This window comes from Sorex araneus, chromosome 3, assembly GCF_027595985.1.
Source record: "Sorex araneus isolate mSorAra2 chromosome 3, mSorAra2.pri, whole genome shotgun sequence".
NCBI lineage: Eukaryota > Metazoa > Chordata > Mammalia > Eulipotyphla > Soricidae > Sorex > Sorex araneus.
The window spans coordinates 200439100-200463344 of NC_073304.1; the positions used below are offsets into that span (position 1 = coordinate 200439100).

Sequence of the window (24245 nt, forward strand, 5' to 3'; positions counted from 1 at the left end):
GCATATGCACAGTGCAAAGAGCATCTGCCTTGCACGCAGCCAATCCAGCTTCGATTCCCAGCATCCCATATGGTCCATCAAGCACCACCAGAATTAATTCCTGAGAGCCGAGCCAGGAGTAACTACTGAGCATTGCCGGGTGTGACCCAAAAAGCCAAAAAGCCAAAAAATAAATAAATAAATAAAACACCCAAAAATCTAGCAAGTTAAAAAAAAAAAAAAAAAAAACCTCTTCCAGAATTGCCCAATGCAGAAAAAGACTAGTGCCAGTAATACAGCACCCTATCAGCAGAGGGACAAGTTTCTTTCAGGAAGCGCAAATGGAAACAGTGTATAAGAGAAGCTAGGGGTGCAGCCCAGGGTGAATAAGAAGGCCCCAATCTCATTTCAGCCTCCCACCAACTTGGATAGCTTCTTCATCTGTACACTGAGAAGGTAAAGTTGGCTACTCTGCAAGAAGAGAATTAAAGGTCCTACTGTGTGCAGGGGATTTATTACAATATTTGGAATATAGTAAGCAATCTAATCTTACCTTTACCATAACTGCATCTTCCCTAACAAAAACTATTCTGTATGTATTGTTTTATGCTCATTAAGAAAGGTTTGAAATAACTAAATTTAACTTTTTGATGTTTGGGGACATGTCCCGCAAATACTCAGGACGTACTCCTGGCTCTGCACTCGGAATTACTTCTGGCAGTGCTGAGGAGACTGTGAGATACTGAGGATGGAACCCAGTTAGCTACATGTAAGGCAAGCACCCTATCTGCTATACTATTTCTCCAGTCCTCTAATTTCACTTCTCTGAATTTCATTTCTTAGGCTTCTCAATATTAAACTATTCTATGAAAACCCAGAATTCTGTTGGGGCTGGTAATGTAGCAGGTAGGGCGTTTGCCCTACATGCGGCCAACCAGGGCTCAATCCCCATCACCCCATATGATCCCCTGAACCTACCAGGAGTGATCCTGAGTGCAGAACCAGCAATAATCCCTGAGCAATACCAGGCATGTCTCAAACCATGGCCACCCAACCAAAAAAAAAAAAAATTTAAACAACAAGTGCTAGGAGGTACCCACCAAGCCTACCCCATGCCATCTTCAATCTACAACATCCTATTTGTATAATCTTATTCCACATTTCTCCACCTATTCCACACTCTGCAATCCTCCACTATGGTGAAACATTTTGCCTCCCTCTCTCTATCCTTCCTCAGCTCAAAGATTCCATCTTCTCCACCTCTGCATTATTTCCTTCTTATCCCAAAATTAAATCTTGCATTAAACAGAACCACAATCAATATTTATTGCAGGTTACCATGGTACTGTTCCCCACAAACAAACTGTTGCATCTGGCCACTCTTGCCTGGATCCTGCATCAAATGACATATCTCCAGAAGCGTAGCAAGTACAAGCCGACCAACTGACCATAAGATCCAGCTAAAACAGGAATACCTACTTCAACACAACCACCACAGATACCGTGGGCTCCTCAGAAGAATTTGCCTTACATTACAGGACCTGTAGCACTGTAGCACTGTCGTCCCGTTATTCATCAAGCAAATTGAGCGGGCACCATTAACGTCTCATTGTGAGACTTTTAACAATTCATTTAACATTTAATGAGACATTTAACATCTCATTAAGTCTAACATCAGTAATGATCAGCGTTATTGTTGAAATAGATCTTCTTTGGGGACTGTAAAGTTCGATTCCCCAGCACCACATGTACCTCAGGCCCCACCAGGAGTGATCCCTGAGAGCAGAGCCATTGAGCAAGCCCTGAGCACTACCAGTGTAGCCCAAAAGTAAAAAAAAAAAACTGGGGCTAGAGAGATAGTACAGCTGGTAGGGCACTTGCCTCACATGGTCCCCAGCTTCCCAGATGGTCCCCTGAGCACTACCAGGAGTAATTCCTGAGTACAAAGCCAGGAGTAACCCTGAGCATCACTGGATATGGCCCAAAAGCTCCCCCACCAAAAAAAAATCATGTATGTTTATAAAATATATATGTATATCCTTGTATATAAATGCATTATGTATTAGATATATATAAAGTTTCCATAAGAATATAATAATTGATAAGGCACCTGCCTTCATGTCATTAACCCTGTTTCCATCCTGAGTATCATATGATCCCTAAGCACCATCAGGAGTAAGCTCTGAACACCACCAGGTATTGCCTCGTCCCCTAAAAAACAAAATAAATTTAAAAGTAAATAAACCAGAGAGGGTGGGCAGAGAGACAGTACAGTGGGTAGGGCCTTTTCCTTGCATGTGAACGACTCATGTTTGATCCCTGGCATCCCATACGGTCTTGGATTCCTAAGTGTAGAGCCAGAATTAACTCCTGAGCACCTCTGGGCCCCAAAACCAAAAATAAATAAATAAATCTAGGATCCAGAAAGATAGAATAGCGGTTAGGGCATTTGCCTTGTATCAGCCAATCCAGATTCTATCCTTGGCATCCCATATGATCCCCTGAGCCCCACCAAGAGTGATCTTTAAGTCAGAAAGAGAGGGACAGACATAGAATGACTGCACTCATTTGTGGAATATAAAATAACACAATAGGAGACTGATATCCAAGGACAGTAGAGACAAGGGCCAGGAATATTGCTTCATGGTTGGAAGACACCTCATGAGCTGGGGGAGAAGGCAGCTGGAATAGAGAAGGGACCACTAAGTCAATGTCAGTTGGAGGGATCAATCAAGATGGGAGGGGCTGGAGCAATAGCACAGCGGGTAGGGCGCTTGCCTTGCACGCGGCCGACCCAGGCTGACCCAGGCTGACCCAGGTTCGAATCCCAGCATCCCATATGGTCCCCTGAGCACCGCCAGGGGTAATTCCTGAGTGTAGAACCAGGAGTAACCCCTGTGCATTGCTGGGTGTGACCCAAAAAGCAAAAAAAAAAAAAAAAAAAAAAAAAAAAAAAGATGGGAGATCTGTGCTGAAAGTAGATAAAGGATCAAACGTGATAGATAGCTTCTCAGTATCTATACTGCAAACCATAATGCCCAAAAGCAGAGAGAGAGAGTATGGGGGAAATTGTCTGCCGGAGAGGCAGGGGGAGGGACGGGGCTTGGTTGGGAGCGGGAATACTGGGGACATTGGTGGTGGAAAATATGCACTGTTGGAGGAATGGGTGTTTGATCACTGCATGACTGAAGCTCAAACACGAAAGTTCTGTGATTTAATAATAAATAAACAAACAAGGTAAAAGGAAAAAAAAAGTGATCTTTAAGCACCACCCAATGACACACAAAAACAAAACAAAACAAAAAAACTTACTGGTTCTAAGGAGGTCTAAGCAAGGTGCAATAACCATGCTCTGATCTAGTGTTTGGCCAGATGGCTGAATACATCAGGGAGGACAGGGACCTTTAGTAAATAGGGAACTATTTGGGGCCTCCCTCAGAGAAGGGTAAAAACACTTATAACCAGCCAGCAGGACAAGTACACTTGCTCCTCTGTGGCAAAACCAAGAGAAGAGAAGGGCCACCGGCCCCATGCACTATGGTTCGTTCCTGCAGGAACACAAGATTGAGGTTGGACCAACGATATCACTTCTGCCAGCACATCAAGTCAGCCATCAGAAGACTGCAGGCATTGAAAACCCAGTATAAGCAAAGCCATTTCCAACATAGCTGCTTTATAAAAAATGGACTCACCTATGTAATAATAAATCATTATGCACCCTACTTGGCATAGTAATTTCCCATCCTGATGTCTGTCTTTTCTCTCCATCTCAAAAACTCCCTCTAATTCTCTACATAATAACAGTTTACACCACTTTGCTAAACAGTCAAAAAGAAAAAAAAAACTATTGTGCCCTGTTTAAATCATAACACTAGAAAGAAATTTCAAAGGGTAAGATTAAATTATAACTTCAAAACTTTAAAACTTTAAAACTTAGAAAACTTCAAAACTTACAAAACTTCATTCTCGACTGTTTCCTTCATACCTCACAAGAAGGTCTAACAGACTCATAAGGACTTGAAAATTCACATCAGCAGATTTGAACACTACACTAAACACAATACATTAACATAACAAACTGTTTAAGAAAGACAAATGCGTAGAATAGACTTGCAAATAGCTCCTCATATAGTGACCAGCATAGAAGAATGCTCAGTAAATACTGGTCTGATTAGTTTTTAAAACTTACGTCCATACACATTCAGAAATGAGCTCTCTCTGTTCGGCCTTCCTTTCTCTTGAATCACCAACTTCCTTAACAGAGTAGATGTACTCGGCTTCACGTAGGCGTCACACACGCATTAATTTTACTACAGCCCTTCCTCCAAGGTCAACACTCTGGCTCACTGAAGGCTTTTTCCTGTCCCCAACCTTCCTGATTTCCCTGTATGACCTGTCCACGTGCTTCCTGCAGGCTCACAGGCACCTTCTGCCCCTTTGGCTCACAACAGAAGTGCCAAAGCTTCACTCTCCTCTGATTTCAAGGGTTAATCTTTCTCTCTGGCCTTCCCGAGCTCCCACTCTTGACCCCTGACTATCTCCACGTAGGACTCTATTGTAAGTAAGCATTCTTTTATGCTCTAGGGATTTCTGTTGGTTCTACATTTGAGGGAATACACATCCCCCAACCCTACCAATGGAGATCCGAATCTCCCTCTCTTTCTCATAGGTAGTGCTCGGGGAGCCAAAAGCCTACTTGTAGCTATAATCAGCCATTTGGGCCAAATGGTGCAGTGCTAGAACCTGAGCAGTTCACAGGGCTTGCCAGGGCCATTCCAGAGGTGCCCCAGGCCTCCAGGGCTACTTGCAGTGCTGGGGGTAAGGGGGAACTAGCATGTGGTGGCAGGGCTCATGCACAGGCCTAAAGTCATGTGCTCCCGACCACTAAACTATCTCCCCAAGCCCTGGTTTTATCTGTCTTGTTTCTGGGTCACACCCAGCTGTGCTTAGGACTTACCCGTGGCTCAGTGGCCAGGCATCACCTCTGGTGGGACTTGAGGGATCATATGGAGTGCCGGGAAACAAACCCAGGTTGGCCTCATCAAGGCGCTCAGGCCCCTTATGTCCCTTTTATTTTGCAGCAGCACCTGGCAGTGCTTAGGGGCCGTTTCTGGCTTGCTGCTAGGATTTGCTCCCAGTAGTGCTCTGGAACCACGTGGTGCCGGGGATCACACCCTGGCCTCTTTCATGCAAAGCCTGCATTCCAGCCCACTGAGCCACCTCCCAGGCCCCAGATCATACTTTTGAAATAAACTGTAAATATCCCATTCTCAGTATAACCATACCTTGTCTTATAAGCTCTATATTTATCAAATACAAATGTTACTGGTTGTCCTTCGCCTCTTTGCCACCTCTATTCTCCATCCAGTAATTAGGGCAAACTTCATTTTGAAAATGTGCTCTAGGGGGCCAAAGCAATCGTACAGTGAGCAGGACTCTCATCTTGTATGCATACGACCAGGGTTTGATCCCCGGCACTCCACAGGGTCCCCTGAGCTCACCAGGAGAGATTCCTGAGCACAGCCAGATGTGGCCCAAATCTACCCCTCCAGCCCTACCAAAAAAAAAAAAAAAACCCACTAGCTGGAGCACATGCTTTGCACGCAGGAGGCACAGGTACAATTCCCAGCCATTTCATGAACAGAGAGAGGAGGGAAACCCGAGCATCAAACCAGGAGTAGTCCCTAAGCACCACTGGGCATAGTATAAAAAGGTGCTGGGGAAACAACTCAGGAATCAGGAGTATGTGCCTGGCATGAGCAAGGGCCTGAGTTTAATTCCCGGCATTGCATGGACCCCTGAGAGCCACTGGTTATGGCCCTAATGGCCCCACTGAGCCCAAGTAGCAGCGACTTAACTGGCTCCAAGCATTGAGCTATAGTCACAACCCCCAAGGCCCCTGAACACTGCTTGAGAATCCATTCCCCTGACAAAAATGGTGAAAAGTATTCCTATACACTCGGCTAGTTATTCTTCTGCTTTACAGATGTCAGTGTTTCCCATTAAGCTTATCCAACTCCCTATATGGCCTTGTGATGTGGGTCCTGCCTCCCTTTCCCACTTGACCTTATGCCACTTCCTCTTCACATCACTCTCTTCTCCTGGCAGGTTTCTTTCAACTCCTCAAAAATATCAAACCCCTGTGGCCTCAGACCTACACACTTACGGTTCCTTTCCTGCCTACAAAATTCCCCACAGCACTTTTCACAAATCTGACTCTATATCAATCAACTACAACTTGCCTGGCACATGGTGGACATTCAGTAATTGTGGAATGAGCAGATATCTCTCAGATCTAAAATGTCTGGTCTCAGTCTCACCCTTCAGTTTAGGTACTCTGTGGCTCTTAGGTCTCACCCAAAAACCGGTTCTCAGGAGCAACTCCTGGCTCTGTGCTCAGAGATCACTCTTAGCAGTGCTGAGGGGACCATATGCAATGCCAGGAATAGAAGAAAGACCAGCTGAGTGCAAGGCAAGTGCCTTAAACCCATACCAATCTCTCTGGGCCTGGAATGCATTTTTAAATACCTATTAACTAGCCACATCTCCAACAGCACACCAAGTACACTCAAAACCAAACCCTTCATCTTCTCCCAAACCAACTCCCCTAATTTTCTGGAATTTACATGAGCAACATAATCCCCACTCTCCACTCCAGTACTACAAATTTCCCACTTATTTGCTCTACTTGTCTAAAATTCTAATCACCCTTTAAAACTGAATTCAAATACCACTTCATTCATTCACGCATTCAATCAACCACTTATTCAAACAAATAGTGAATGCCTTTTAAAATAGGGCACTATGCTAAATAGTGGAAAGCAAAGAAGACTTTTTTGTCTATTATACATCAGTCAAATAACCACACAAATATTTATAAGCTAAAACACTCTGAATGAAACAGGGATAGAAATTATGAAAAAGAGAGGTGAGGCATCAAGAAGTACTCCTTTGATAATGTGCTGACTAAAATGTTAGGTAACTTACACCAGGCAGACTAAAGCACATCGGCCTGGAAGCAGGAGCCAGCAGGCCTATTTTAAGGTCCCTGCCATCCTACCTTATACATGACATCTTATCTGGATTTGTCTTACTCCCTTCTCCTGCCCCCATTCCTTCATATCCTCAATTTACTGATAGCTACCTGGGAAAGGACATCAAGTCTTATTCACCAATACCCTCAAGAGAATACTTGATTCACAAGACTCACATGTCTGATACTTGAAGAGGCCACACTTATAAAAGGCTCCCAGCCAACTCTGTTTATACAGCCAAGTTTGTAAACTATATACACAAACTACCCATTTGGTAAACATACAGTGATTACCCTCTCAGTAAAAATTTCTAAGTGTGTTGGGGTCAGAGCAATAGTACAGCAGGTAGGGTGTTTGCCTTGCATGTGACTGACCCAGGTTCAATCCTCGGTAGTCCATATAATCCCCTTAGCAATGCCAGGAGTGTAGAGTCAGGAATAACCTCTGAGAATCGCCAGTAATGACCCAAAAAGGAAAAAAATTCTAAGTGTGGGGACCAGCATGTAAGGTGCTTGCCTTGCACACGGCCAACCCAGGAACCCATGTTCTATCTCCAGCACCCCAAATGGTCCCCCAACCCTCAAGGCTGAGTTCTGAGCACCACCAGATGTGGCCCCCAAAGCAAACAACAATAACAAAACTATTCTTTGCAGGGGAGGGGGAGAATGGGGGGCTTATCTCTTAAGCAGTGTTAAGGGGCCAGTAATACTTGACAAACGGGTACAGTTTAATACTAAGATCCAGCAGTACTGGTCCCTACCCCAGGACTATCCCAGCGTAGTTCAGGGACCTCCAGGGTCCTGAGGTCCCACAATTTTCCAGCGCTCAGAGTTCCAAGTGGAGCCAGGGGTGAAAACTGGGCCATGTACAAAGCATGTGCACTAGCCCTTTGAGTTTATCTCCTGGGTCCTTACTCATCTTTAATTATCCTCTCCAATATGAAGGGAACAAAACTGGATGCCACCTGCTAATGTCTAACAGGGATTGCTTCTGGGCCCTATTTATCATCTTTCTGTTATCACACTCCACACAGTTCCAAATATGGCATGTTAGCACCCCCTAAATTGTGAAGTGCCCCACAACATGATCATTTACACAAATTACTGTGAAATCTTTTTGCTCTTAATTCTCAATCTATGTTGTGCTGACTCCTTTCACCCATCAAACTGACCAAGCACTCTGCCACTGCAGTGTAAGTTTCAACATATTCTAGGTATCTGAAGCACAATACAAAAGTTTGAAAGGTTGGAATGAGCATACCATTAATCTCCATCAGGATCTCTAACCATGGTCAGCCAAGGTCTTTCATATTCTAGGTACTACTTTCTCCTTCCACAATTATACAGTGGCTTTGTAAAAGGCAAGAGATCCTTAACACTTGCCTATTGAGTAAAGTCACCTTTGCTTATTGCTTTATGTAGTGTAAAACTGTTTTTGTCTCTGAGACTTAACCTGAATGTATGTTTCAATGGCAGAATACCATTATAGTCACTGATAAAAATAGGCATAAAAAAACTACACAACATAGGGTATTGTAAATAGCAAGTGAAGTGATACAAGAAGGACAGGGAGATGGCTCAACAGGCTGTAGTTTATGTTTTGCATGCAAGAGCCCTGGGCTCAATACCTAGCACCATATGGTCCCCAGAGCACCAGGCCAAGGAGACAGCTTAGTGGTTGTGCACTGGGACCAAGATCATCTCATACAGACCCTTAAAGCACTCCTGGGTAGAGCACAGGAGGACCCCAGGCACCACTAAGGTTGTTAGCACCACAAGGTCCAAGTAAACTCTGCATTCTTGGACCCGAGCATTGAATTGCCAGGCCAGGTTGGTAGTGACCCAGGGCCCTCTGACCACTGCTTGAAAGTTTCTCCACAAAACAGGTGTGATATTTTGCTTTATTGTTGTTTTTGTTTAAGGGTCACAAACAGCAGTGCCCAGGGGACAGTCCTGACTCTAAACTCAGGAATCAACTCTGGCAGGCTTGGGGGACATACTGAGTGCCAGGGATCAAATCTGGGTCAGCCACATGCAAGAATTCACCTTACTAGGGCTGGAGCGATAGTACAGCGGGTAGGGCGTTAGCCTTGCACATGGCTGACCCAGGTTCGATTCCCAGCATCCCATATGGTCCCCCAAGCACGGCCAGGGGTGATTCCTGAGTGCAGAGCCAGGAGTAACCATCGCCAGGTGTGACCCAAAAAGCAAAAAAAAAGAATTCACCTTACTTGGCAAGCATTGTACAAGGAAAGCATGCTGCAAAGCACCATACAAAGTAAGCATACTATCACGCTGGCCCATTTAGGAACTAGTTTTTAGCAAGCACTATATAAATCTTAACAAACCTTCAAATTAAGTTTGTTTTTTTTTTTTGCTTTTTGGGTCACACCTGGCGATGCACAGGGGTTACTCCTGGCTCTGCACTCAGGAACACCCCTGGCCGTGCTCAGGGGACCATATGGGATGCTGGGATTTGAACCCGGGTCGGCCGCGTGCAAGGCAAACGCCCTACCCGCTGTGCTATCTCTCCAGCCCCCCTTCAAATTAAGTTTGAATGGTTACCTGATGCCTTTGGGTAATATATGTCTAATAGACAGTCATGGATTTGAGTTTATCACATAGGACCCCAAAACATGCCTTCTGAAAAGGAGCTTATGGTGGGGAAAGTTCTGAAGAGATCTCAAGAGGCTGAAGTACATGCTTTTCATGCAGAAGACCCTGGTTAGATTCCTGGCATTCCATGGTTCCCCAAGCACCAGGAATTGCCCCTGAGCTGGGAATAGCCTCTAAGTACTACTGGATAAGGATCAGAAACAACAACAAAAGGAGCTTATGAAGGTCAGGTATACAGCTCAGCAGTAGAACACACACCCCACATGATACACGTAGACCCTGAATTCAATTCCCTGCACCTCCAAAACCAAAAAACAGAAAACACAGCTCATAAATTTTCTAGTGCAGGCAAGACTAATAAGAGAGTTGGATTAGGGGTCAGAGAGATAGTACATCAGGTTAGGAGCAGCACTGTTGGGAGTGGTCCCCAATCCCTGCCCATCTCCTTAAAAGAAAAAAAAAATCCCCAGTATCCCACCTGCACTGAACCCAGTCTTGAAGCTCTGCTGTTTGAGGCTGACAGCTCTGCTCACAATATTCCTCCCCTGATCTCCAGTCGCACTGCAGCCAGGAGTGTCAGCACCACAAAACGCAACCTTAAGGGAGCACAGATCTAAAAAGATGGGCCAGCGCTATGGCCAGGAAGAGGGGGTCTGTCAAGCACACATGTAAGCACCCCACTGTCTACCCCCACCAAGCACCACTAACAGAATTTAAGTGGTCTTAACTGAGAGTGCGTACCGTACATAAGCCCACGTGCAAGAACTGTGAGGGAAGAGTACAGCTCTCCATGAGCACTACAACCTGATGTGTGAGCCCAGTGAGCACCATGGCCAGATTAAAAAAAAAAAAGAGTAAGCATGCCATAACCTGATGTTACTAGGTGCCTATGCACCCCTTATAGCAACAAGGAAGGGAAGAGAGAACGGGAACTGAAAACGATGTTGGAAATCCATAAAAGGATTTATGGAAAAGTAACTACTGAAGAAATCAGGAAAGGTTTAACAGATAAATTAAATCTCCTCCTGGAAGGAGAACTTTGCTAGTCAGAGAGAGAAGTTTCTAGGAAAAGGCACAGAATCCTACGAGGATGTGATATAACCAGAGGTCGGAAAAATGAAGTTTAGTTTGAAGATTAGCCAGGAGAGAAACAGCTAGGAGAAAGAGGCAGAAATTATTAAAGTGGGCAACAGGAACAGTCAAATGGAGTCAAATAGTGAAGAGCTGCATCTGCCTGTCAAACTGAGCAGAGAAAAAGGAAACTGACAGCATTCTGAAAACCTGAAAATCAAATGTGAACTTTGGCATAAGAATGTTGACAAGAGGGGCCGGAGAGATAGCACAGCGGGTAGGGCGTTTGCCTTGCACGCGGCCGACCCGGGTTCAAATCCCAGCATCCCACATGGTCCCCTGAGCACGGCCAGGGGTAATTCCTGAGTGCAGAGCCAGGACTAACCCCTGTGCATCGCCAGGTGTGACCCAAAAAGCAAAAAAAAAAAAAAGAATGTTGACAAGAATCTAGAGATGGTAGGAACAGAGAAAGCTATGGTGGATGGCAAAATCAGTAGAGATTTGATAAAGTTTTTGAACCAGAAGACACAACTCAAATTCCCTGAGACAAAAAAGGTAAAATGTGACACCTGCAGTGTGAAACAAAGAGCTAGGAGAGCTGTAGGAGCTGGAGAATGAAGGCCCTGTCTCAAAGTTCTCATGGCCAGGGAGAGGTCACAAAGAGCTGGAGCACGTGCATGGCATGTGAAGGCCCCAAGTTTGAAGCCAGCTCCATGTGATTCTGAACCAAGCAATGCTGGGTGTAGTTTTGGTGGGCCCCTGAGTATCACCAGAATGTCTTAAAAAAAATTTTTTTAACCCATCGGGCTGTTTAAATGCTTTTGACATTTAATAATTAAGACAAATACGATGAGAAAAAAAAGGTCACACAGAAAATAGTACTTCAATATCATCAAAAGGGTTTAATAATCAGGATTTTAACATATTTAGAGGATATGTAGCATAAAAGGAATGAGCAGAAAGATCAGTAGCTATAATTAACAACATTCAAACATATAGCAAGATAAGCAGATAATAGATATTACACAGGGGAGATAATGAGTTATTATATATGTGTTGAATTTAAGCCTTTTAAAACTTATAGGCAGGCCTTAACAAGTTGGGCAAGATTTGTCAAGTTAATAATAAAGATCTGAAGTTTAGAAGAAATAGATGAACTAGTAAGACATACTGAGTGTAGCTGAACTAATGAGCACAATTGAATTCCTTGGAAAAAGGAGAAATGAAAAGATAGCAAAGGCAAAGCTTAGAGCACCTTAGGAACAACCCAAGGAGAATAATGAGAAACAATAAAATGGGCCTTATCAATGGGCCCAGATCCACATCTCCTGAACCTCTGCATGTTCCCCAACATCTCCAGCTGAGATTAATCTCCTGGTAGACGTCTTGAATCAGGAAAGGATTCCTCTCTCCCTAGGCTAGGTCCCAGCAGTCTACATACACACCTCTGCCGTATCATCAGGTCCAGCTCCACATCTCCTGAACTGTTTGGCTGTGTATGCTCTACTCATCCAATGTCACAATGCTCACAGTGATACCTCTTGTCACTGAGTGAAGGTGAGTGAGGAGGCTAACTACTAAGATTCACCCTCAACACAACAGGAGCATCACAAAGCCTACCACACCCAATGAGCAAGAACAATGACAAAGAAGCTCAACCAACACCAACCAGCTCTGTAACTCTTCAATGACTTCAGTAACCATGGTGAAGATGTTTAATGAGCTCAAGGAAATGATGGCACAGGTTGTCAGCAAAGAGCAAGAAAAAGCCAAAAATGAGAAAACTCCAGAAATGACAGAAATGAAGAGTACATTAGGTTATTTAAAAAACTCAATAAAAGGTCCTGAAAGAGGGTTCTTTAAAAGACAAGACATGGCTAGAGTACAGCCGGTAGGGTATTTGCTGTGCACACAGCCTTAATCCCCATATGGTCCCTTAGCACCACCAGGAGTTAATTCTTGAGCACAGAGCGAGGAGTTAATTTACCCCTTAGCATCACTGAGCATGTCCTAAAAAATCAATAAATAGAAGATAAGACAGGGGCCAGCGATGGAGTCGGAGCAATAGTACAGCAGGCAGGGCGTTTGCCTTGGACGTGGTGGATCCAGGTTTGATCCCCGAAATCCCCTATGTTCCCATGAGCACCCACCGCCAGGAGTAATTCCTGAATGCAGAGCCAGGAGTAACTCCTGAGCATTGCTGGATACTCAAAAAACAGAACAAAACAAAACAAAAAACAGGCCAGAAAGACCATATAAAGGGTAGGTGCTTGCCTTGTTCACTGCCAACCCAAGTTTGATTCCCAGCACCACTATGGTTCCCTTAGACCACCAGGAGTGATCCCTGAGTGAAGAGCCAGGAGTAAGCTCTGAGTACCAAGTGTGGCAAAAAAAAAAAAAAGCAAATAAATAAGTAAGTAAAAGACAGGGGCAGAAAAGATGTGCAGCATTTGCCTTATATGAGTCCAACTTGGGTTCAATCCTCAGCATCCCATAAGGTTTCCTTAGCACCACCAAGAGGGATTCATTAACAGAGAGTCAGAAATAAGCCCTGAGCACAATCAGGTGTGGTCCCAAAATTAAAAATAAAAATAAAATATATATATATAAAATAAAAAGGCAAAAACTTCTCAGCACTTGGCATTGACATTGAGTATGACATTCATTCATGGTGCTTACGGCTGTCCTCAATTAGATTAAGAAAGATCTATTTACTCCTATCTTGCTAAGAGATTTTATAAATTTTCAGTAACAATGCTTCATTTATACCAGGTATTTTTAAATATCCATTGAGATTTTTATTATAATCCTTTACTTACTAACACAGATCCTTAAGCAGTATCTACAATAGTTTCTAACCTAGAGCCAATAAAGCCAATATTCACTTTCTACTTTTATAGGCCCATCCAGATTTTCCCCTAACGTTTTCATAATGTAAGAAATAATAAAAAATATTTAATAAAAATTTTTAAAAATGAAATTTTCATAATCTTCATTCTTACCAAATTCTATATTTGAAAAAGTTTATTTCATGTAAATTGCAAAATGAATTGGCACAGAATTATTCATAAAATTATTTTTTAAATTTATCTTCCTGATGAAAAATTGGCTCTAAGAAACATTTACTTTATCAATTTATCGTTTACAATTTTGTGGAATTTCAGGATTTTAGCTCTACTCATCTATATATGTGTAGGTGTCACCACTTCCACAATAAAAAAAGATATCCCTATTTAATGGGATAAAAAAGAAACATAGTAAGGGAAGAACAAATGGTCAAAGTCATCGGAACTGGAGATTTTTTTCTACAGAATTGGGCTTACATTGGATGGGCCGTGGGAACGGGTCCCTAGGACATGGTGGTGGGAAGCAGGCTCTCGTAGTGGGTGTGGTAATGGAACGATAAATGCATGAAAAGTATAATTAACAATATTGTAAATACTAGTACTTCAATTAAAAAAATTTAAGACAATTTAATAGAAAGATACTTTGTAATTTCAGAAGAGACAACTGTAGCCTCAAAACCAAATCATGAGGGTTGCTGTAGGGGAAAAAAATAGTTCCACAATGCCCAGCACTAGGAGAGCTTAAATAAACTGAAAGCCGAAACCGGGACACTGAGTCTGGTAATTAGGAGTACACTTGTAGTCTGGCTAAGGAAAGGCTAAGAGAAACAGTCTGGGATTACCTGATTTTTCCTGTTTCAAAACATTGCCATGGCAGAAAGTAAGCTGCCTCCAGTTCCTGCCGCTGAGGTCCTTGGAGCTGAATTCAGATGAGATCATCTCAGGAACCAACAGCAGCGGCTTTCAGGCCCAGTGAATGGTGCCGCCTGGGGACGTATCTTTGGCAAGCAAGATTGCAACAGAGCAGGCAGTTTACCCAGGGCAGTGCTGACTCACGCTAGGCATAACTCGTATTTCCCAAACAACCCAGCTCCAGCCAACCTCCATCAACTGCAACCTAGAAAAGAGGCACTCCACTGATTCTTTACAAACAACTGATTGACGGGGCCCTGTTAACCTCACTCCCCTACTGCTGGTTACTTGGCCGCCTCTGTAGGCCTTACCTGGAAAACGCCAGTGGACACTTTCTGAAATTTCATCTGAGAGCCACCTGGGGTGCAGCACTATGAGATTACTGAATGCAGCGCACTTCACAGCATTCAAGATTTCTCCAAGAAGCTGATAAAGAAGTCACTTTGCACTTACAAATTAGAAGACCTAGATCAGAAGGCTCTGGAACTTACCCAGTGATTCCAGTTCCCTAAATTATTCTGATGAAGTTTTATCAGGTCTAACCAGCTAGCTGTTCTTTGTGTCCCTTATAGGTCTTCTCTGTGCTATTTCTTAGATAACTCAGGTTCTCTAATTAAGACAGAAATGCTGAGGTTTTGTCTAATCAGCTGCCACATTCTCTGCTAAAGCTAAATTATCCCACCATCACACCCACTAGATGCTTAAGGAATAAAGGAGTCAGTGAATTCACATCATCACTTGCTTTTAAGAGAATAATCCCTAAATTTATATCAATTCCAACTTATTGACTAGCTTATTAGAAAATCAATTCCAGAATAACTGGTTCATCAACAGCTATTAATTATTATTGATTGCTCCTCGGTCTATATTTGGCACTAGTGCTACACAAAGAAAACAAAAGAGTAAGTCTGTTTTCTGAGTGTGTTCACTTGACAAGGAGAAAAACTAAAGTCCATACCAAAATCTTCTATTCTCAGCTCAAAATCTCCCAGTCGGCAGCTATGTCCCTAACATGGGCATTTGAGGCCACCATACCTAGCTTTGCCCACCTTCAAGGTCTCCCACAACAGGTACTCTGGAGCCAGTTCCTTGTTCAGAAAAGCTAGGATGCAGCTGGAGAGGTAGTACAGGAGGTAAGTTTATCTTGCTTGCATCCAACCCCACTCTGATCCCCAGCAGCACTTATAATTCCATGTGTGCAGAGCCAGATATAGGACTTGAGCACTGCCAGGTGTAGCAAAATAATAGTAATAAAAACTAGAATAATTATAGAAATACATAGATTATCAAAATTTGAGTTTTTAACTATGCCACTTATTCCTTTCAAAAGGCTAAACTTGGGCTTTTTCTGTCACTGTCAATGTCATCCCGTTGCTCATAGATTTGTTTGAACGGGCACCAGTAACATCTCCATTGTGAGATTTGTTGTTACTGTTTTTGGCATATCAAATACACCAGGGGTAGCTTGCCAGGCTCTCCAAGAGGGGTGGAGGAATCAAACCCAGGTCAGCTGCGTGCAAGGCAAAAGCCCTACTGCTGTGCTATTGCTCCAGCCCAGGGGTTTTTTAACCATTAAAAAATTTTTTTAAATACATTTATTTTTTGCTTTTTGTGTCACACCAGCAAAGCTCAGAGGTTCCTCCTGGCTCTGCACTCAGGAATTACTTCTATACAGTGCTCAGGGAATCATGTGGGATACTGGGGATCAAATCCATGTTGGCCGTGTGCAAGGCAAATGCCCTACCCACTGTACTATCATTTCAGTTCCTATTTTTAAAATTTTTTAACTTTTGACTTTGGGGCTGCACCCAGCTATGCTCAGAGCTTACCCCTGCCTGCTGTGGTACCATTCCAGTCCTGTAGACAAAATCTTTAGTTCTGATGACTTTGACCATTTGTTGTTCCCTTACTATGTTTCTTTTATCTCATATTTGGGATAGGTGGGGAGGGTGACACTATACATATAGATGAAAAGAACTAAACTGAGATTCCAAAAACAAAATTTGTAAGTCAATGATGAATTAATAAAAATGTTTTGCCAAAAATATTTTTACAGGTATACTATTTTTAAATATTATGGATAATTTTGTGATAATACATTTTAAGGTTTACATGAAATGAATTGTGCAAATGTAAAATTTAGTAAAAGTGAAGAGAATTAAGGAAAACATAAGGGGAGAATCTCGACAGATCTACCTATAGAAGTAATCACCGTATCACTGTCATCCCACTGTTCGTCGATTTACTCGAGTGGGCACCCGTAACATTTCAATTACACTCAGCCCTGAGATTTTAGCAGCCTCTCCTTACTCATCTTTCCCAACAATTGGAGGCTCTTCTGGGGTCAGGGGAATGAGACCTATTGTTACTGTTTTGGCATATCAAATACTCCACAGGTACCTTGCCAAGCTCTGCTGTGTAGGTGGGATACTCTCAGTAGCTTGCCAGGCTCTCCGAGAGGTATATATATATATATATATATATATATATATATATATATATATCTGTTACTATAGAAGTAATAAAAGTGTTTTATCCTGAGAAAGTATATTGGCTTTATGCTACAAAATATTGTATTACAGATAGAGTTAAGTGTCTACATTAATAAGTAAAAGATTATAATATAAATCTCAACGGTATAAAAGGAAACACTTGATTAGATCTTTAACATTCAATACAAATGAAATGTTCATTCTTTATTGTGAATGTATGCAATTCTTTAGCACAATAGTTGTAATCAAACCTTTCTCAATTTAGTACAGGGCAACAATAAGCGCCATAAATAAAAGTCAGACTCAATGCCAAGTGTTGGGAAGTTTGTCTTATCTTTTAAAGATGCTTCTTTAACGTATCTTGCAAAACTGGCTTCAAAGCTCTAAACTGGCACCTATCCCTGAAGCTCTGTGTCATTGCTTCAAATCTGAATGATAATCTAGCTAGACAGAATATTCTTGGTGACACATTGATTTAATTCCATTTTTTTTTATTTTTTTGCTTTTTGGGTCACACCTGGCAATGCACAGGAGTTACTCCTGGCTCTTCACTCAGGAATTACTCCTGGTGGTGCTGAGGGGACCATTTGGGATGCTGGGAATCGAACCCAGGACAGCCGTGTATAAGGCAAACGCCCTACCCACTGCTCCAGCCCCCAGCCCCTGAACTTTTGTACTATATCCCTCCACTCTCTAGTGCTCAGAGTCTCAATTGGCAGCTCTGTTGTAAATATTATGGACTTTCCTTTGTATTTAAGTTCCATTTTTTTTTTTTTGCCTTTTTGCCACACCCGGCAATGCACAGGGGTTACTCCTGGCTCTGCACTCAGGAATTGCTCCTGGAGGTACTCAGGGGACCATATGGGATGCTGGGAATCGAACCCAGGTCGGCAGTGTGCAAGGCAAATGCCCTACCCGTTGTGCTATCATTCCAGTCCCTTAAATTCCTTTTTGATCTTGCTGCTTTCAGTAATTCTGTCTGTCTGTGGCTTTTGTCACTCTCAGTATAATATGTCTTGGAGTTTTTCTAGTTGAATCTATTTTCATCGGGATCTTCTGGGTCTCCTGGAGCTCAGTGCCAGTACTCCTCAACTCTGGGAAATTCTTAACTTTTGTTTCTCTAACTATTGTTTCTTCATCGAAATCGTCTTCCTGATCATCAGGGAGTCAATTATTCTTATATTGTTTCTCTTAAATCCATCCCATAGTTCCCTGGTGTGCTGTTCATTTCTTTTCAGACTTTTCCCTCTTTTGGTGTTTCTTAGCAGTTTTCCTCATCCCAACTTGGAACTCCTCAATCTTTCTCTCAAGCTACTGTTCCTCTACTGCTCAGGCCTTCTATTGAGTTTTTATTTATTTTTTTGCTTTTTAGGTCACACCTGGCGATGCACAGGGGTAACTCCTGGCTCTGCACTCAGGAATCACCCCTGGCGGTGCTCAGGGGACCATATGGGATGCTGGGAATCGAACTCGGGTCAGCCGCGTGCAAGGCAAAGGCCCTACCCGCTGTGCTATTGCTCTAGCCCCCTATTGAGTTTTTAATATCACCTACTGTACTCTTCATTTCTAATTGCAGTTTTCTCATTTTGGTTCTCATAATTTATTGTGCTTTGCTAACTACCTGTGCCATTGTTTCTTTGAGCTCATTAAAGATTCTTACCATGGTGTCACTGAAGATGTTATCTGAGAGTTACTGATCTGGTTGGTGCTAGATGAGCCTTCTGTGTCATTGTTTTCACTCACTGAACTCTGAGGAGTTAGGCCGGGTACTGCTCTTTTCCTTCCCTGCCTCTTTCATCCAAGAAATATCAAGAAATATCACTGTGAGGGGCTGGAGGAATAGCACAGTGGGTAGGGCGTTTGCCTTGCACGAGGCCAACCCGGGTTCAATTCCCAGCATCCCATATGGTCCCCTGAGTACCGCCAGGAGTGATTCCTGAGTGCAGAGCCAAGAGTAATCCCTGTGCAGAGCCAGGTGTGACCTAAAAAGAAAAAAAAAAAAAAGAAAGAAAGAAATATCACTGTGAGTAGTGTGAAACTTGATGAGTAGAGCACATGAGGTTTCTTGCTCCAGGAGATCTGGAGGGTTGTCTGTTGAAATGGTAGAAATCAGGTATGGAGCTGGAGATTAATTTCACCTGGCACTGAACAGAGATTCAGGAGATGTGGAGGGTGACCTGTTGAAATGGCCAGAGCTAGGTTTTTTTTTGAAGTAATTTACACAGCTCTCTTAATTCTCCTTAATTACACTATTCCAGTTGGATGAGTGAGCTTTTGTAAGGCCTATTAAAAATACGGGGCAGGGGCTGGAGTGATAGCACAGCGGGTAGGGCATTTGCCTTGCACGTGGCCGACCCGGGTTTGATTCCCAGCATCCCATATGGTCCCCTGAGCACCGCCAGGGGTGATTCCTGAGTGCAGAGCCAGGAGTAACCCCTGTGCATCGCCGGGTGTGACCCAAAAAGCAAAAAAATAAAAAAAAATAAATAAAAAAATACGGGGCAGGGGGGAGGGGGGAAGGGAGCCCTCTTTATATTATATCTTTTATTTTCTTCCCATCTGTGATTTCCTTTGCAGAAAAGTGACTTATGTTTAAAGAAGCTGCCCTTCAGTATGTGTTAATTAGTCCTTTTCAAATGATGAAAGCATCTTTATAGTAGAAAACCATTATCTCATGCACCACACTTTAAAAATTGTATCTGCAAGTTGATGATAAGTCACAAACACCCTAATAGGGAACAACTGTCCAGTATAGTGTATATTCTATATACAAATATCAAGGCTCCTTCAGAAAAGGTACTAGGTTCAATCCCTGGTACCCCATACAGTCCCCAAGGCACTGCCAGGAGTGATCCCTGAACAAAAAGCCAGGAGTAAGCCATAAGCATCAAGAGGTACCTCCCCCACACTCACCCCACCCAAACAAAAAGAATAAACAGGGTTCTTATTGAAAATAAGCATTTCCTACCCCATCTCTGATGCTCTCAACTAGCAGAAATGGAGGAAGGCCCCACATGCAAATTTATTTTTATATTTTTCTTTAAAAATTTGTTTTAATTTTAAAGAGTAATTTATAATAGTATTAATGGCAGGGAGGTTTCATGCACACAATATTCCACCATCACCATAGTCTCAATTCTCCCCCAGATATAAATTTTTAATAAACATCTCTTCCAAGCAATTCTTATGCAGACAAGCCTCAGAGGTTTACAGAGGTAGGTCATAGCTCTACTCCGTAAGCACACCTTATTTCATTGCCCAGAGTAAAATAAAAAGATTTTTTTTCTAAGATTACCAAAATGAGTAGATTCACAAAAGAGGTCTCAAGCTCACCCACAGCAACTGCCAGAATGGAACAGCCAAACTCTATTTTACTGGCTGAACCATTATTTTCTTCAAGCCTCCAGAGACAATTATCCCAACTATGCTTAAGGGGTTTAGCTGTCACCCACACATGTGTTAATCTGACACATTTTCACACCCGAAATGCAGTACAAGGAGCTTAATGGAATTTATATGGATGTGAAAATTAAAAGTTCACCTGACTCAAAAGAATAGACAAATAAAGGAGAAAACCTAACGGCACTAGTTAAATGTAGAGGCTTTTTAACTTCCTAATGAGGCAGTTCTGCACGGAAATTCAGACCGTGGGATGCTACACAGCTCCTATGTCTTGCGAGGACCCAAATGCCAACTTATCAGCACAGCATCAGCCAGCACGGCCCACTGGAACACTCGGAAGCACAAGGCTGCTGTATAAAGTGGCCTCTCCTGGGAAACAAAGGCTGTCACCATGGCGGGGATCATTCCATCTTGGGGCCAGACGGGGCCAGGCAGACTCTTTAATCTTTAACAAGCCACTTTTCTGTTCACAAAGAGAAACAGGCACTGCCCTGCTTCACCACACTATGCTGCCCACCAGCCCCCAACCTAAGTCCATCCTCACAGAAGCAGGTGCCAGGATCTCTTCCACAATGAACTGTGGGCACTGTATATACTTTCCGTAGTATAATACCTCAGTATCCAATCTCAGGAGAGCAGCGACTGCCAACATCAGACACAATGAAATATGAAGTCCCTGAATGTCAGGAGTTTAAAAAGGAACAAGCATGCAGAAACAGCAAGACTCCAAAATTGACACAGCTTTGCTACAGGACAGGTTGACAGAAGAGCGGATGAGAGAAAGGGTGTCAGAGATGGGACCAAACTGCTATCATGGAGCTGTATGCTGTGCAATTCTCTATACAGAGCAACTTTATCCATTTTTCCTAAGATCCTGTTACAGTGGAAGGGCAGTGGTTGGGGCTTGTCATCAAACTTTATCACCAAAACATCTTCAATAGCCTGTGTGAGTGTATTCGCAAGTGCATGTGTGTGCACGCGCGCACACACACACACACACACACACACAGAGCCAATGCCAGAGACCTAACTGGGACCTCATGCACGTGAGGCAAGTATTCCCAGGGGCCTCCTCCCTGGCTCCAATATTGAAGTGACTAGTGAAACACACCCTTTTTTTCCCCAGAAACCACCCTCTCAGAATCCAGATTCTGTAATTGGATTTTGACGAGCCTCGAATTCCTTATTTCTTTCATAGTGCAACCTCTGAATTCTCCTCTCCAAACCCCTTGCCTCCTTTCTGCCCTGCCTCCAATAAGCCAAATTTCCTAAGTTTTCACCCTCATTTCCACTCACAAGATTAAGTTACCTCCTTTCAGATGCCCAAATCTCTTTTGCTTCATATTCCATCTTGACAGGTGATTTTGAGCAAAGTAGCTAAGATTACTGGTTCACCTACAGTTAACCTTCCAATGGGCTTCTGTAGGCTATGGAATAAAAGGGAATGAATGCACAGCTTGAATGTCCCATCAAGGTAATCAAAATAATGTTAGAGGAAAAGAAGACAGAAGGGATATTTCAAAATAAAGACGGAACTGTGCATTTCAGTAGCACTTAAGAAAACATTCCATCTGACTAAGCAGCTTGAGTAGACAAATACCCAAAGGACTGTACACTCTCTAAAGATTGTTGAGCTCACAGTTCTTGCTTCCCTCAAGATTCTGCATGAACAAGACCACATCCTAAAACCAGACTTATATTATTTATAATAATGTTGAAACATTCTTATACCCAGAATTCTACTGATTTACTTGCAAAAAAAAAGCTACAATCGTATATTGATTCAAACCCATGTTACAAGGAATAAAATAGTTTATATCTTTCAAAGGTTTCTTTCTCATCCCTTTTATAAGAAAACAAAAAAGGGTTAAAGAAAGGAAGTGAAAGCTCTGTACCAGGCATTACACACCATTTAAAAAAAAAATCACAGGTTAAACGTCCACAGTATGTTATCTACTGAAAAAGAATTACCACAGAACAGCATAGACTTGAGGAATAAATACATATACAGAATGTGCCCGCATATAAGAAGAGGATATGAGCTCATCTAGTGAAAACTACAATAGTAGTTTGCTCTGGTAGGAAGAAGTTAACCTTCTGGGATTTTGCTGTTGATTTTTTTTAAGCGCCAGGAAAAACCCAGAGTCTCATAGATACAAGGCAAGGCAAGTGCTTTATCACTGAGCTGTATTACCAGCACCTACCTTCTGTTTTATATATATTTGGTGCCATTTGAATATTTTTATTTTTGCTTTGTGGTGGATGGATTAAACTCAGGACCTCACACATGCCATTTACACAACCACCTACTTTAGCATTTATTAACCCCAGACCAACTTGTGTGTTGATAGGGGTCACACAAGTAGTACCCAGAGACTTTGAGGGCTTTACTCAGCAGTGGTGGAGAGGGGGAAAGAAGGGAGGAATCAATATCAAAGGTCAACCACACGTTCTTGCAAATGCAAAAAATGCACCCCTGACTCGTGAGCTGTCTCCTCAGTCCCTAATTTAGTATCTTTATATAAGCAATGTAAGCTAATATCAGAAATAAAGTACTTAAGATCACTTGACAAATAAGACAAAACAAGCTTAACATGTTTTTATGGCCTGAGTCAAATTTTCAGCATAAGACAGAGCAATAACACAGTGGGCAGGGCATTTGTCCTGCATGTAGCCAACCTGAGTTTAATCCCTGGTACCACATATGGTTCCATGCTCCACCAGGAGTGATTCCTGAGCAGAGTCAGGAGTAGTAAGCCCTGAGCACCACTGAGTGTGGCTTAAAAATTTTTTTCAGCATATTTAAGTTTCTATTAATTAGGGCAAATGAAAAGAATGACATCAAATTCCTAGTTTGGGGAATACTTTCCATTCTTTTTTCCCTTCTGTTTGTCATCAGTGGCGGCACAGTGCTAGAAGCTAATACAAGGTGCTGCTGGGCAATCAGATCTATTCTCAGGCTAAAAGAGATAATTTGATGAGCAAAGCATAGATTTTGCATGAAGAAGGCCTGGGTTCAAACTCCAGCACCATCTGGTCCCCTAAGCACTGCTGGGGGTGACCCTGAACACCACTGGGAGCAAGCACAGAGCCGGGAGTAGCTCCCAAGCACCACCAGGCTGGTCCCAAAACCAAAACAATACGTCTTCCCTCACTCTAGATAGATCCACCTGACAAGAGCATATAAGGCAGGTGAAACAGCACTGACCACCACCACACAGAGGCAGAGTCATCCGAGGGCTCTCAACGCAAATCAAAGACCTGAGGCATCAGCTGATTCAACTTTATTAATCGATGAATTTGAAAACCAAATATGTCACCTATTATAAAAGCTAAACTAAAAAATGCTGGGGGCAGAGAGATACTAAAGTGGGGAGGGCACTTGCCTGGCATGAGGCCAACCATGGTTCAATCCCTAGCATCCCATATTGTTCCCCAAACATCACCAAGTGTAACCCCTGAGCATCACCGGGTATGGGGGGAAAAAAAAATGAGGGAAAAATGCTGACAGGGCCAGGGAGATAGCTTTCCACAGGCTTTGCAGGCGGTAGCCCTGGGTTCAATCAACTCCTGGCACAGGACGGTCCCAAGCTGGAAGCAATCCCCAAGCACCACATCAGGAGTAGCCCCTGAGCACTGCCGGGTGTGTCCCAAAACAAAAACAAACTAAAAAATGCTGACGATACCAAATGTTGACAACGATGAAGCGAAACCACATTGCTGGTGAGCCTGTAAACTGGTATTGCCACTCTTTGGTTTGTTGAGTCTCCACTCAAACAGGCCTGTGGATTTAGCACAGTGGTAGAGCATCAGTCTTCAGGCCTGAGGCCAGAGCTTGACCCCTGCTGCCACACATGCAGAGTACAATCCCTGCAGCATCACAAATGCACAACC

General features: G+C 42.9%; 1 protein-coding gene across 5 annotated transcripts in view; it reads right to left on the reverse strand.

Moving 5' to 3' along the window:
• RFFL (ring finger and FYVE like domain containing E3 ubiquitin protein ligase) overlaps positions 1-24245 on the reverse strand; it is an 87300-nt gene that overhangs the window by 42707 nt on the left and 20348 nt on the right. The window contains exon 1 of one of the 5 annotated variants that reach the window (XM_004608579.2): positions 14388-14411. The exons of the other annotated variants lie outside the window; for them this stretch is intronic. The gene's annotated coding sequence lies outside the window, so the exon portion shown is untranslated. Of the gene's footprint in view, positions 1-14387; positions 14412-24245 lie in introns of those variants that run through there. 5 annotated transcript variants of the gene reach the window in all.